The following is a 13,290-nucleotide window of genomic DNA, read 5'->3' as shown; positions in this document are numbered from 1 at the left end:
CCTAACAATTAGCAATCACAAACAGACTACCACATAAAATCCTAACTCTACCCATCCTACCCATCTCTCAAGTTTATTATTTAAAGGTCAAGTGATTTTAGGTGGGGTGCACAAACGTGCGTCGGGAGCAAATAAGCTCTGATACCAACTGTGACACCCTCATTTTTAACCTTAAATTAAGGCGTGAATTCTACGGAAAAACTGACAGGATATGTTTGTAATTTGTTCAACTAGATAAAACCTGTAATTTCAAAAAATTTCCTAAACCATTCACAAACATTTCCAGAAGGAGAGTGCCATAACCTGCAATTTCTAACAAACTAATTTACATACATAACTAAAGACGCGGGAATATAGTGATACAAACCAAAATAGAAGAGGGAGACATATGTCCCTTCAAAAATATATACAAAACCAAAAGTCTAAAGGTTTACTATAAAAAAATAGCCAAACTAGGTCCAAGGTTCTCTTGCTCACTAGCTCGTCCGTGAACCCCAACTAAGCATCAAGTACCTGTCAATCGCATTTTATACAAACACGAAAGCCACAATTCGGTGGGGAGTAACTTGAGTCCTCCCGACCACGAAACGTCATATTTAATGTAACATGTAGTGTAACATGTAAACAACATGATAATTAATCTAATTTCCAAGTATTCAAACATATGAATACTAAACTCGACCAATTTAAACTATCATGTGAAACATATAACAAGTAGTAATCCAAACTTTATCAATCAGAACCGGCTTACATCTCACCTATTACAGTTCATAAAGTCACCATACAAGAAAGGGCAATATATCAAAGACATGCATAAGTTCTTAGCACCGTCAATAGTCACTCTGTAACTCGAGTCTATACCACGAGGTAGGGAAGGTAATCGAACCGGTATCTTGGCTCAGCGGTTAATATTAATAAAACATGGCCAAGACACAACACAACCCTAGCCTAAAATCTGCGCAGACCTAGACATGCGGATACACACCACCGCACCCAAGACCCACAATTTTTCTAAAACAAAGTGAGTACCCTAAGGAGTCCACCAAAGGGTTGGCTAGTACTTAAGCTGACCACTTACTATCAAAATAAGTAACGAGGTCATGCCCCAACTTGGATATAAATCCACTAGTCAGGAACACAAAGGCTATTAAGCAGTGAACATATACTCGTCAGAGACTATAAAGACCTATCTATGACAAACACAACAACCTGCAAGAAAGTATTTAATACCAATACCATTTCTAGCAATATTAACAATATTAAAGGCTTCAGGGAATCTAGGGCCGTTTCTACAATATAAGAAGCTACTCAAATCAACTAACTACACATGTGAAATAAAAATATAATAAATGGCCTAAAACTAGAAAAAGGCCAATTATCCAATTCATATAAAACTTCATCCAACCGAATTTTTACCCGCAACCCCAGTCCTGCGACAGGTATGGGTTAAATTGCGGCTGACCAATCACACAATTGACTGACATCGAATCAGTCAAAGGGACCAACGCTCAGTTTTCGGCACAATCATCAAAACATTACAATTATCGCTATAAAATTCATTTTGAGCCTAATCATTACAATTTCATTTTATAATCTACCCTAACATGTGCAACTACCAATATAAACATAATTTTTACCATTAACATTATTCTAACTATAACATTAATGAACCTAAAGTGATGAACAAAGCATGAAAAACCGCGAAACAAGCAACGGACCAACCCGGGCCAAGCACGGGCCTGCCGCGGCTCGTCACGGGCCTGTTTCACTGCTGTGAACAGTACCGCGGGTCTGTGAACAGTAACTTTTCTATAAATTTTTCGGTAAAACGACGCCAAATACTCATACGGACTCCGAATTGAGTGATTCAAGTGGCTAAACCACCTAATTTTTCGACGCCGTTCAATCTGTCATATTTTTGGAAACATTGGAAAATGTCTCGGTCCGGTACTGACACGTTCCAGCCAACCCGCGGATTTGTCCCATCAAATAATTACTCATCCAAATTTGTTCTAAACAATAATATACAAATGGTTAACTTAAACTAACAAAAGACAAACATTAGACATGCATGCAACCCATTTTATCATGTGAAAATTTACTACTCAAACAAAAATCACAAAAACATATAAAAAGCAAAGAATGTGACGATTATTCGTCGAGTAACTCGAAATATGTTACCTTAAGCTAGAAAATGAGCAATTAGCACCTTAAAAACCAAACCCTAACAAGCAACTAGCCGCTATCTTCGACAATATACGAGTCCCCAAACTCGTCTTCCAATTCTTCACCTAAATAAACAATAAAAACACAATAAATAAGTATAAATACCGAAATTTGCCAAAATTCGTCTTAAAACAACTTCAAGAAAACTTAAATTAAAACATACTAGGTTGTAGATCTCGACGAGAGGATTCCGGAAATATAAATTATGTGAAAATCCGACAAGAAATGAGGAAGTTATGTCGAAAATTAGCTTGAAATTGTATAAAATGGTGTTTTTTTATCTTTTGGGAAAAGTTAGAAGGTTGAAGAAGATGAAGAAAAGAAAAATCAGAAAAAAGATAGGGGAAGGGGGAGGTGTCCGCGGGAAAGGAAAGGAAGAAAGGAAGGAGCGGGTTTGAGTCGGGATTTTACGAGTCGGTTTTGACTCGTTTCGATAATAATTAGAACCGCTTGTCAAACGCAAATTCCGACAAGACCAAAGTTCTTAAACACGAGATTACAAGAAAATTGAATACTCATACGACCCATTTCCAAAATCGTTTGCCCAATTTTCAATAGAATTGTCATTTTCCTCCCGATATGCCCTTAAATCGAATTAAAAGATTTTTACACGGTTTAAACTATTTTTAAACGTTTCGAAACTATCAAAATAAATACTTTACTTCAAAATATAATAAAATTATATTTCTTTGAATTATTTTTACTTTAAATACATTAATATCAAATTTTATTTGATTACTAAATTATTTTCGAAATATATTAACGGTCCGAAATTACGGGGCGTTACACGCGGAATTAAGAAACACGAAATATGGTAATTTCCACGTATTTACCAAAATAATAACCCGTAGGAATAGGAAATTATTCATCACGGAATTAGGAAAGATCCAACGCGGAAAATCACAGAAATCAAGCTGAGGAAGAGGCGCGCATGAGAGTCCGCGTCCCTTTGAAGAGGCGCAGAGGAGTCTTTGCCTGTTCCCAGGTGGTTCCGTTCTGGCAGATTTTTGGAAACAGAAATTAGTATAAATAGAGACGCTGATAGAGCTTTTATTCACACAATTCTTCCGTCTCTTCTTCGTCTTATTACATAAAATTCTCAAAATAATCTCTCATCATGAATACTTTGGAGATTCGCTTAAAAGAATGGACCAACGAATTTTCAAACATGGAGAAATATGATATGGGCGCCTATAATCTTGGATCATTGTTGAGTTTGAAGCTTATCAAGGTTGTCAAACCATTCTTGGATGCTTATCTTGATTATTGGGACCCGAATTACCACGTTTTTGCGTTCCATGAAGGCGATATTTGCCCATTTCCTGAAGAAATTGCTGCTATTGGTGGGTGGGACCCTGAACACTTGCCTGCCATTCCTTCTACTTCGCAAGGGTACAAGAGCAAATTTAGAGACTTGCTTGGGTTGACTAGACTTGAGGTGGACCGTCTAGTGACCTCGAAGGGAGTGCGAATGTTGGACTTCATTGACCGATTTATTAACAGGGCCGACCCCACCGTTTCTTATGTTGCTAGGCGAAGGGCATTTGGGTTTTGCTTGTTGCATGTGTATGTCTTCCAAGGGCATGTTGATGAAGACTTGAGAGGTGATCCCCGTCTTCTGGGCCTTGTTGAGCAAATGGAGTCACAGAGCCTAACTTGTTTATGTCTAGGAGAGATCCTGTTGGGCTTGGATAATAGGAAAGCCAATCGCGACCTACCGTATTTGGGAAGTCCCGTCATTCTGCAGGTAAAAGAACATTTTCTTCTTTTTTTTCTTTTCTTTTGTTTTTTTGTTTTTTTTTCGTTTTTTTTTTATGTCTAATACCTGCTTTTGGTAGGTTTGGCTTATGGAACGGCTTCGATTGATCGAGCCCCCAGTTCATGTTCCTTCTTATCATGCTCGTTCAATTGCAATGAGGACCAGGCTTTACATGGTGGACTTCACCCGAGTCTGCAATTATTGGGAGAACAAACTGAAGAGTGATGATGGCCCTTTGATTAGGTGGATTGTACCGTGGTGGCACCTCAGATCTGTCACTGGAGTGTCTTCTTTGGATCCTACTCGATCCGTGCGCATTCCTGGCTTGGAATTCATGGTGTGCATCTTCCCGGAAAGGCTGATGAGACAGGTTGGACTAAAACAGACGATCCCGAAGCTTGACACCGTCCCACAGATCGCCGTGGCGCTTACTACAGAGAGCCGAAGGGAGTGGGCCATTAAATGGGCCCAAAGAAATATGTGGTTCTTGAACTCTTCTGCTAATGCCTTATGGGTGTCGGATTCTTATCTGCGATGGAGGAAAGCTACTACTCCAGAAGAGCGTGAGAGATTGAGGAAGCGCGAGCCCGTTGACTACAAGGTGCGCAAGGCGGAAAAGGAGAAAGAGAAGCATCTGACCGAGGGAGAGGAAGAAGCCGGGTTTCGAGTCGTTCATCCTTCGAAGAAACCGAAGACCTCTCCTATCGTGGATAAAGTGATTGACAGGAATGGGAAGTCGAGGCCTCGAGAAATACCGTTGGTGATTAGGTCCGAAGTGGCGCAAGAGCGTCCGGCTCGAGGTCGTGACAAGAAGTATGACAAGAATGACAAGGGCAAAGGGAAGATGGAAGAATAGCCCGAGTCTTTATTTATTATTTATTATTATTATTATTGTTGTAATAAAAAGGTGGGGTTTTTAGAATCCTAGCCTATTTTTATTTATTATTATGTAGCGTATTATTATTAGAAAATGAATGAAATAAAAAAGGTTAAATGGTTATGAAACCGTTGCGATTTTCTATTTATTATTCTTGTCGAATTCCAAATGCAATGCAAATGTCCTTCTATTTACATTTTAAAATAATGGGTTGTATCCTGTGAAGGATTGCCTACGTATTCATTTAGAAAATGAAATCAAACCCTCAACGCGTAGTTCGAGTAAATGTAAAAGAATAATTGTTCTAAGCAAGAGCTTGTAATGAACTTAGAAAATAAGCATGAGCTTTTTACTTACTCTGAAGGTGCAGTTTAGTTTATTCGATGATATGAGGATGACAAATTTGTCAAAATGCAAGAGAAAAGTGACATTAGCTTATTTTAGCTTGGCCAGGGGCCGTTTATTCAGTGCCACAAGAGCGACACGTGGGGTTACGCGAGGCGCGTTTTTGTTCCTATTCTAGGCATAGTACCGTTTTAGTTGGTCAAGGTTCGTTGGGTTGGAAAACTCATTCCCATCTAGGTCTGTGATTCTAACCGCACCCCCTGGAAGTATGGACTTGACTAGAAATGGTCCGGCCCAATTAGGTTTGAATTTTCCTCGTGGGTCGACAGGTAAAAGAGGTCTAACCGATTTGAGTACTAAGTCTCCTTCCTTGATGTTTCTTGGCTTAACCCTTTTGTTGAAAGCTCGTTTGATACGTGGTTGATATGTTTGGACATTATGCAAGGCGCGTAGCCTACGTTCATCCAGGAGGATGAGTTCTTCATATCTATCCCTCTTCCAATCGGCTTCTGGGATTTGACTTTCGAGTAAAATACGCAAGGATGGTATCTCTAGCTCGACTGGCTGTACAGCTTCCATGCCGTAGGTCAGATAGAAAGGAGTAGCCCCAGTGGGCGTCCTAACAGATGTACGATATCCCCACGAAGCAAAGGGTATCTTACTTGGCCAGTCTCGATAGTTGTCAATCATTTTCTTGAGAATCGTGACAACTTTCTTGTTTGCCGCCTCTACCGCGCCATTAGTCTGTGGTCTGTAGGGCGAAGAGTGATGATGCCTAATTTTGTACTTGGCTAGCAATTGCTCAGTCTCAGCTTGGAAATGTGATCCGTTATCACTAATGATCTCATGTGGGCAACCATATCGACAGATGATGTTGTTTTGTATGAACTTTGCCACGTTTTTAGCCGTAAGACTAGTGTAGGAAGCCGCTTCTACCCATTTGGTGAAATAGTCAATTGCCACTAGGATGAAACAGTGACCTCCTGTTCCAGCTGCAGTTATCTTCCCGATTATGTCAATTCCCCAGGCAGAAAATGGCCAAGGAGATGTCATTGTATAGAGCAATGAAGGAGGGACATGTTGTACATTCCCGAAGATTTGGCAATTGTGACAATGTCTCACGTATTTGATGCAATCGGATTCCATTGTGGTCCAATAGTATCCCAAACGTGTGATTTTCTTTGCCATCATGGGCCCACTCATGTGAGGACCGCATTCTCCATCGTGGACTTCTTCCATCACTTTCTGCGCCTGTGAATGATCAAGGCAACGTAGGATTACACCAAGAGGTGTTCTTTTGTATAACTCTCCTTGCATGAGAACGTATTGGGAAGCTAGTAGGCCTATAGCACGTTGTCCCCTCTTGTCCATATCCGGTGGATAGGTACCGTTGAGTTTGAAATTCAGGATTGCTTGGAACCAGGGTTCCTGTGCGGTTTCCTCTTCATCGGTGATTTGGTGTACATAAGCTGGCTCTGACCGTCGTGCGATGCATAAAGGCATTTCCACCATGTTATCTGGCATATTAATCAAAGATGCGAGTTTTGCAAGAGCATCTGCAAATTGATTTTCTTCCCGAGGTAGGTGTAGGTAGGTCGCGTGATCAAAGAATTGGGCAACTTGGTCTATTCTGGCTTGATAAGGTGCTAAGCTTTCACTTCGAATTTTCCATGATCCCGTAACTTGATTGATGATCAGGGATGAATCCCCATGTACTCGGAGGTTATTAATGCCTAAGCTCACTGCCGCTTGTAGTCCAATTAGACAAGCTTCGTATTCTGCAGCGTTATTTGTCACCTCGAAGTCGAGTTTGACAGAGATTGGTGTATGCTCGCCTTCAGGAGAAATGAGCAACACTCCTATTCCAAATCCTCTTAAGTTTGATGCCCCATCAAAGTAAAGGTCCCAGGAATCTACATCAGTTTGGAGTATATCCTCGTCTGGAAATGACCAAGTATCTATTGTTTGTGCATCATTGATGGGATTTTCTGCGAAGAATTCGACAACGGCGCGACCTTTTATAACTTTCAGAGGCACGTATTTGAGATCGAATTCTGAGAGCATCAAAGTCCATCTTGCTAGGCGTCCGTTGAGAACGGGTTTTTCGAAGAGGTATTTGACTGGATCCATTTTGGAGTATATTTTGACGGAGTAGCTAAGCATGTAATGGCGTAGCTTCTTCGTTGCCCACACAAGAGCGAGGCATGTCTTTTCGAGTTGTGAGTATTTGCACTCGTACTCCAAGAACTTCTTACTAAGGTAGTAGATAGCCCTTTCTTCACTTCCTACAGTTTGAGCTAGCATGGCACCCATGGCGGTTTCGGTTACTGTGAGATATAAACCAAGAGGTTGGTCTCGTTGAGGTGGCATGAGCACTGGTGGTTTAGCCAATATCTCTTTGATTTGGTCAAATGCCTTTTGACAATCATCATCCCATATGGTGTGGTCCGTTTTCTTGAGCTTCTTGAAGATAGGCTCGCAAATCATGGTGAGTTTCGATATGAATCGACTTATATATTGCACTTTTCCCAGGAATCCTCTGACTTCTTTTTCTGTTTGAGGTTGTGGCATTTCGATCAGAGCCTTGATCTTAGAAGGGTCTATTTCTATACCTCGTTGGCTAACGACGCATCCCAGGAGTTTGCCAGACGTTACTCCGAATGCGCACTTCTGAGGATTGAGCCTCATGTTGTACTTTCGTAGCCTCGCGAAAAATTTGCGAAGGTTCGCAATATGCCCCTTTCTATCCTTGGACTTGACAATCATGTCGTCTACGTATACCTCAACTTCTTTGTGCATCATGTCATGCAAGAGTGTAGTTGCGGTGCGTTGATATGTAGCTCCGGCGTTGATCAATCCGAACGGCATGACCGTATAGCAATAGGTTCCCCATTGAGTGACAAAGGCGGTCTTATGCATGTCTTCTATGGCCATTTTGATTTGGTTATAACCCGCATATCCATCCATGAAGGATAGTAATGCGTGGTCTGCAGTATTGTCCACCAATATGTCGATGTGTGGTAGAGGGAAGTCATCTTTAGGACTTGCTTTGTTTAAGTCCCTAAAATCAACACAAACACGGATTCTCCCATCCTTTTTGGGTACAGTACTATGTTGGCTACCCAAATCGAATACTCGAAACTTTGATGAACCTGGCTTTGAATTGCTTATCAACTTCTTCCTTAATCTTGAGAGCCCATTCCGTTCTCATTCGTCGAAGCTTCTGTTTTACAGGTTTGAAACCTGGCTTAATCGGGATTCTATGTTCGGCGATATCCCTGTCAATCCCTGGCATGTCTTTGTAGGACCAAGCGAAAACGTCTTTGAACTCGTTTAGGAGGTCTATGGAATCGGCCCTTTCGGTTGAGCTCAAGGTAGTCCTTATCCTAAGTTCTTGGGGTTCTAGTTCGGTTCCTACATTGATGGGTTCGGTGTCCTCTATTACTGGTCCCCCTTCTCCTTCCTGTAGTATTTCTTTGGCTACGTAGGGAGGTATTTCGATTGAGTCCGGGTCTTGGTCATCCTCGATCATCGTAAATGCACTGCACTCAAGATAACACAAAGAGTAAGCGAGTAACCCGATTTATTCATATTAAAGTTTGAGAAAAGTTGAAACAAAGAAGCCATCTGATCTGTGGTCAGTGGCGGCAAAGGGATAGTGGTTGGGACATTTCCCGAACTACTGTGACTACTCGAGGCTAAGTTAGGAGAAACAAAGGGAATGGGGATGACGACAGGAGGAGACTCCCTAGTGACTTCTCTAGACTCCGACTCTGACTCCGACTCTTACTCGAATTCATCGTCTTCTGGTTCTCCTTTGAACATCTCTCCTTCTCCAGTGGTGAGCTTGAAGAGTCTTTCTTGATTTTTGGTCCACTTGATTGATTTTCTCCATCCTTTCTGCTGACTCGCGTTAGTTTCTGTGATTAACGCGGTGGGGTTGAAGCGATCGTCTTGAAGTATCATGGTAATGATCTCATCCTGCGCGGTTCTGACAAATCGATCTTCTCCAAATAATAGACTAACAGCTTGTTCGTCTAAGTAAGGTGCTTGACGGGTTTTAACGGTAGGAACCGTTTCTGGAGGGATGAAGTAGCAATCGTGAAAGATCTCGATTTCGGCTAGCTTTCTCTCGAGATAGTGCCAAGGTTCGGGAAATCCGTGAAAGAGTTCTAGACTTCCTTCTTTAACAAAGTACCCATTTAAGGTAGGGAGATAGGGTCGCATTTGGACTCCTACGTACTTACGGTTTTGAACTTGAGCGAGCATCTCGAGAACCTCCTCTTTAGTGGGTTTGTACCCTAGTCCAAGTGGTATCCTTTTTGAGTTGCCTTCCTTGTATGGTGCGAAGGTGTTTCTTCGAATAGGGTTCAAAGGCATTCCAGGGAAGTATCCCTGGGATTTGAGTATGTGGTTGACCACCAAGTTGGAGTAGGGATCATAGTATAAGGGTGCCAATTCGCTTTCTATGACACTTATGCTTTGGAAGCCCCCAAGTTCATATACTGGATCTGCAAGGACTTGATTGTTCGACTTCTTTTCGATTATTGCTTTGATGGGTGACGAAGTGATCGTCACCACTTTGCCAATTAGTGGGATCTTGATCTTTTGATGAAGGGTGGATGTCACCGCTTTGGAAGCGTGGATCCAAGGTCTTCCTAGGAGTATGTTGAAGGAAGCTTCAATGTCCAATATTTGGAAGTTAACCTTTCGCTCAATTGGCCCTGTGGCTATGGTTAGGTTAGCAAGTCCTACTACCTTTCGTCGTGTACCATCATATGCGCGAACACCTTGATTGGTAGGGGTCCAATTCGACTCTTTCATGCCTAATTTGTATGCCATTTTGAGGGGTATGACGTTGACCGCAGAGCCATCATCTACCAAGGTCATTGGCACATTCTTCTTTAGACAAATGACAGTGATGTAAAGAGCTAAGTTGTGACTGGCGCCAAAAGGTGGCAAATATTCGTCTGAGAAAGTAATAGGATTACTTAGCTTCGGTGATTCTTGGAAGACCAAGTTGACTACATCTTCGGGTGTCGAGTTATGTGCTACATTTAGCTTGGCCAAAGCTTGCAGTAAAGCTTGGCGATGTGGGAATGAGCTTGCTACTAATTGCCGATCGAAAGATCACCTTTGTCTTCTCAGAATTGCTTGAGCAAATGGTCAGTGGAGTCATCTTCGTTATCATTTGGTGTGACAACGTTGGTTGGACCATTTTGAGTAGTGCTTTGATATGGACGTCCCGAACGAGTTAGGTGGTCCACATCTTGGTCTTCACCATTTTGGACTATTTCCTTGAATAGGGAGTTTTCAATGAGATACTCGTCCTCATCATCATCGGCCCAAACTCCATTGATTGTAGCTAGTTCCCTCATTCTCATGATTTCATCTTCTAGTCGTATGATTTGGTCGGCTAGTTTATCAACCACGGTGACTATTTCTTGCATAGTGGCATTTTGAGAGAAGATTAGTGGCACATGCTCCTTGGGTGTTGCGTTGGGGTCATGTAAAGTTGTCACCATACTCTCTAATTCCCAAACTTGCCTATCCACACTCCTTGCCCATGTGATGAAGTCGGAAATGGTAGGGGAGATAGTAGAGTAGAACCCTTCATTCTCGATTGCATAGATTTCATCTTCAATTGGAGAAATGAGGTGTGAACAATCTAAGGTAGATTCGTCACTTGTAATTACTAGAACTCCAAGAGGATTCTGAGTGTTGTTGGGTTTACCTCCCAGCGGTATTGGTAATCGACCATCTTCAATCATGTCTTGAAGCCCATTTTTCAGTTTGTAGCATTTTTCTGTGTCATGCCCCTTGCCCCTATGGGATTCACAGTACGAGTTCTCGTCCCAGAATTTGGATTTCCTTTCGGGTTCGGGGGTAGGTCCAATGGGTTGAAGTTTGCCTTGTTTCATTAACCTCTTAAGAGCGTTGGAGTAAGTGTCCCCAAGATTTGTGAATTTCCTTGGTGGGGTACTTTTCTTGGATGGCTCGAGAAGGTGAACCTCATCGGTCTTGCTAGTGGAGCCGTATGAACGACTTGTTGAGCCTTGGTATCCTCGACCTACCGTTTTGGACAAGAGCCCTTTACGGATGTCATCTTCAATCCTTGTCCCTAGTACGGTTAAGTCCTTGAAAGTCTTGATGTTTTGGTATCTCAAATGGTTGGCATAAATGGGTTTGAGATTATCCACGAACTTCTCCACAAGGGTAGCCTCATCCGGGCGTTCAACTAGTTGGGTACTAGTCTTCCTCCACCTACTTAGGAAGTCGGTGAATCCTTCGTTGTCATTTTGGGTAAGAACCTCTAGAGTGCGCATGTTAACTTGGATCTCGACATTATCCGCATATTGCTTAGCAAACTCGATTGCGGCATCTTCCCAAGTAACGATCTTCTTGTGTTCTAAAGAGTAGAACCATTGCTTTGGGATGGTATCAAGAGATGAAGGAAAGATCCTTAAGAACATCTCGGGTTTGATGCCTTTGATAGACATGTAATCCTTGAAGGCACGGATGTGGTTCAAAGGGTTCTCGTGCCCCTTGAATTTAGGGATATCCGTCATATTGAAGTTGGTTGGCAATTTGGAATTGACGGCCTCATACTTACGATTATTCTCCCTATAAATGTCATCCCCTTTAAGGTACATCAATTGCTCTTCTAAGTATTGGAGTCTTTTCTCGGCTACAGTTAGTCCCGTGGGAGGATTTTCGTCCCTGGATTCATCTGCGTAGTCACCTACTACTTCACTTTCATGAGGAGGCAATCTCCCCTCTACGGCATAGATCCGGCCCTCGATGGTCTCAAGGCGATCATGGACTTGGTCTTGGGTAACTTGGATTTGGGCTAGCGCGGCTAGGATTCGATCATTACCATCTTGAAGTTGGTGGAGGTTTGTTTCGCTGGTTCCAGGCATCTTGAAGACTGGATAAGAGATCGATGACGAATCAAAACACGATCGACCATTCTAACACACTTGCTAAAAGAAGAAATGTTTTGACTCGTGAAGTGGGTGTGTGCCACTTGTGTTGAGTGAACTTTGAAGAAAGGACAAAATTTTGAAAATGTGTATCCTAGTCAACTATAGTGTAGTTGTAGGAGTGGACTCGAAGTGAGGTTTTGAAATGGGCTTGTGGACCGAATTTTGACTCGACAAACGGACAGAGTTTTGACTGGGTTTTGCGCTAATCAACGGCCTATTTCGAAATTTTTATTTAAAAAAGGGTTTTGATTTTTGCAAAATCGTCCTGGTTTCGTTTAGAAATGGTGATCACGTAAGGTACAAACATTTATACAAGCATTATAACGGGATGCTGAGTGCATTTAAAAGGGTTTTGGTTTGAAGGGTGGGTTGCCATACCGAACCATCAAACCCGAAGTCTGTGGAGAGGCTCGTACCAAACAAGAGTAAGGCCGATTCCTAGTCCATTTCCTCAAGTAGTGAAGGCCCTTGATACAAACAAGAGTAAGCATCATGGTATGGATGACGTCAATCGCTGTCCATCCTTAGGCCCAAATAAGAATTAGGACCGTTTAGATGGGACGATTGGTCGAATGGGTTGGGTTGGGCCTAGGAAGGCCAAATAAAACGGTCTAGGAAGACCGAGTTATGAAAACCGACAATTGTCTTGTACAAACTATTCCCTAACCTTGTTCAAGTTTCACCCTTGGCTACACGTAAGTGTATTTCCCCAGCGGAGTCGCCAAACTGTGGACATGGGCCATGGGGGCGCTTGGGAACAAGCGTTTGCATTTGTGGAGTCGCCACCAATTTATTGTGGAAAATTGGAAACCGTTTGAATACCTCGTGTCATGTCAAGACACAAAGTAGTGACATAGACACCAAGAACTCGTTACCCTTAGCATTCTATGTCTAGAATGACTCTCGTGGATGCCAATGAACACGGATGTTCACAGAGATCTGGAGTAAGGGGTGAGAGTACGTATTAGGAAGCTCTTTTGATCGAACACCTAATCCCGCCCGCCTCGATAGCGGCCTCTACTAATGATTAGGGAAGTTATTCATACTCGATATGTTGAAGGTTATATGCATGCAATGCAACATCCAACGTTTTAATC

General features: G+C 42.2%; 1 long non-coding RNA gene across 1 annotated transcript; it reads right to left on the bottom strand.

Moving 5' to 3' along the window:
* Window positions 1–275: 275 nt before the first annotated feature.
* LOC141652298 (uncharacterized) lies at window positions 276–2,744 on the bottom strand. Its single transcript, XR_012547116.1, has 3 exons — window positions 2,390–2,744; window positions 2,182–2,291; window positions 276–513 (listed from the first exon to the last, which is right to left on the bottom strand). It is a non-coding gene; the product is annotated as an uncharacterized LOC141652298 (long non-coding RNA).
* Window positions 2,745–13,290: the final 10,546 nt, after the last annotated feature.

This window comes from Silene latifolia, chromosome 4, assembly GCF_048544455.1.
Source record: "Silene latifolia isolate original U9 population chromosome 4, ASM4854445v1, whole genome shotgun sequence".
Taxonomy (NCBI): Eukaryota; Viridiplantae; Streptophyta; class Magnoliopsida; order Caryophyllales; family Caryophyllaceae; genus Silene; species Silene latifolia.
This window is presented reverse-complemented; position numbering and strand designations above follow the sequence as displayed.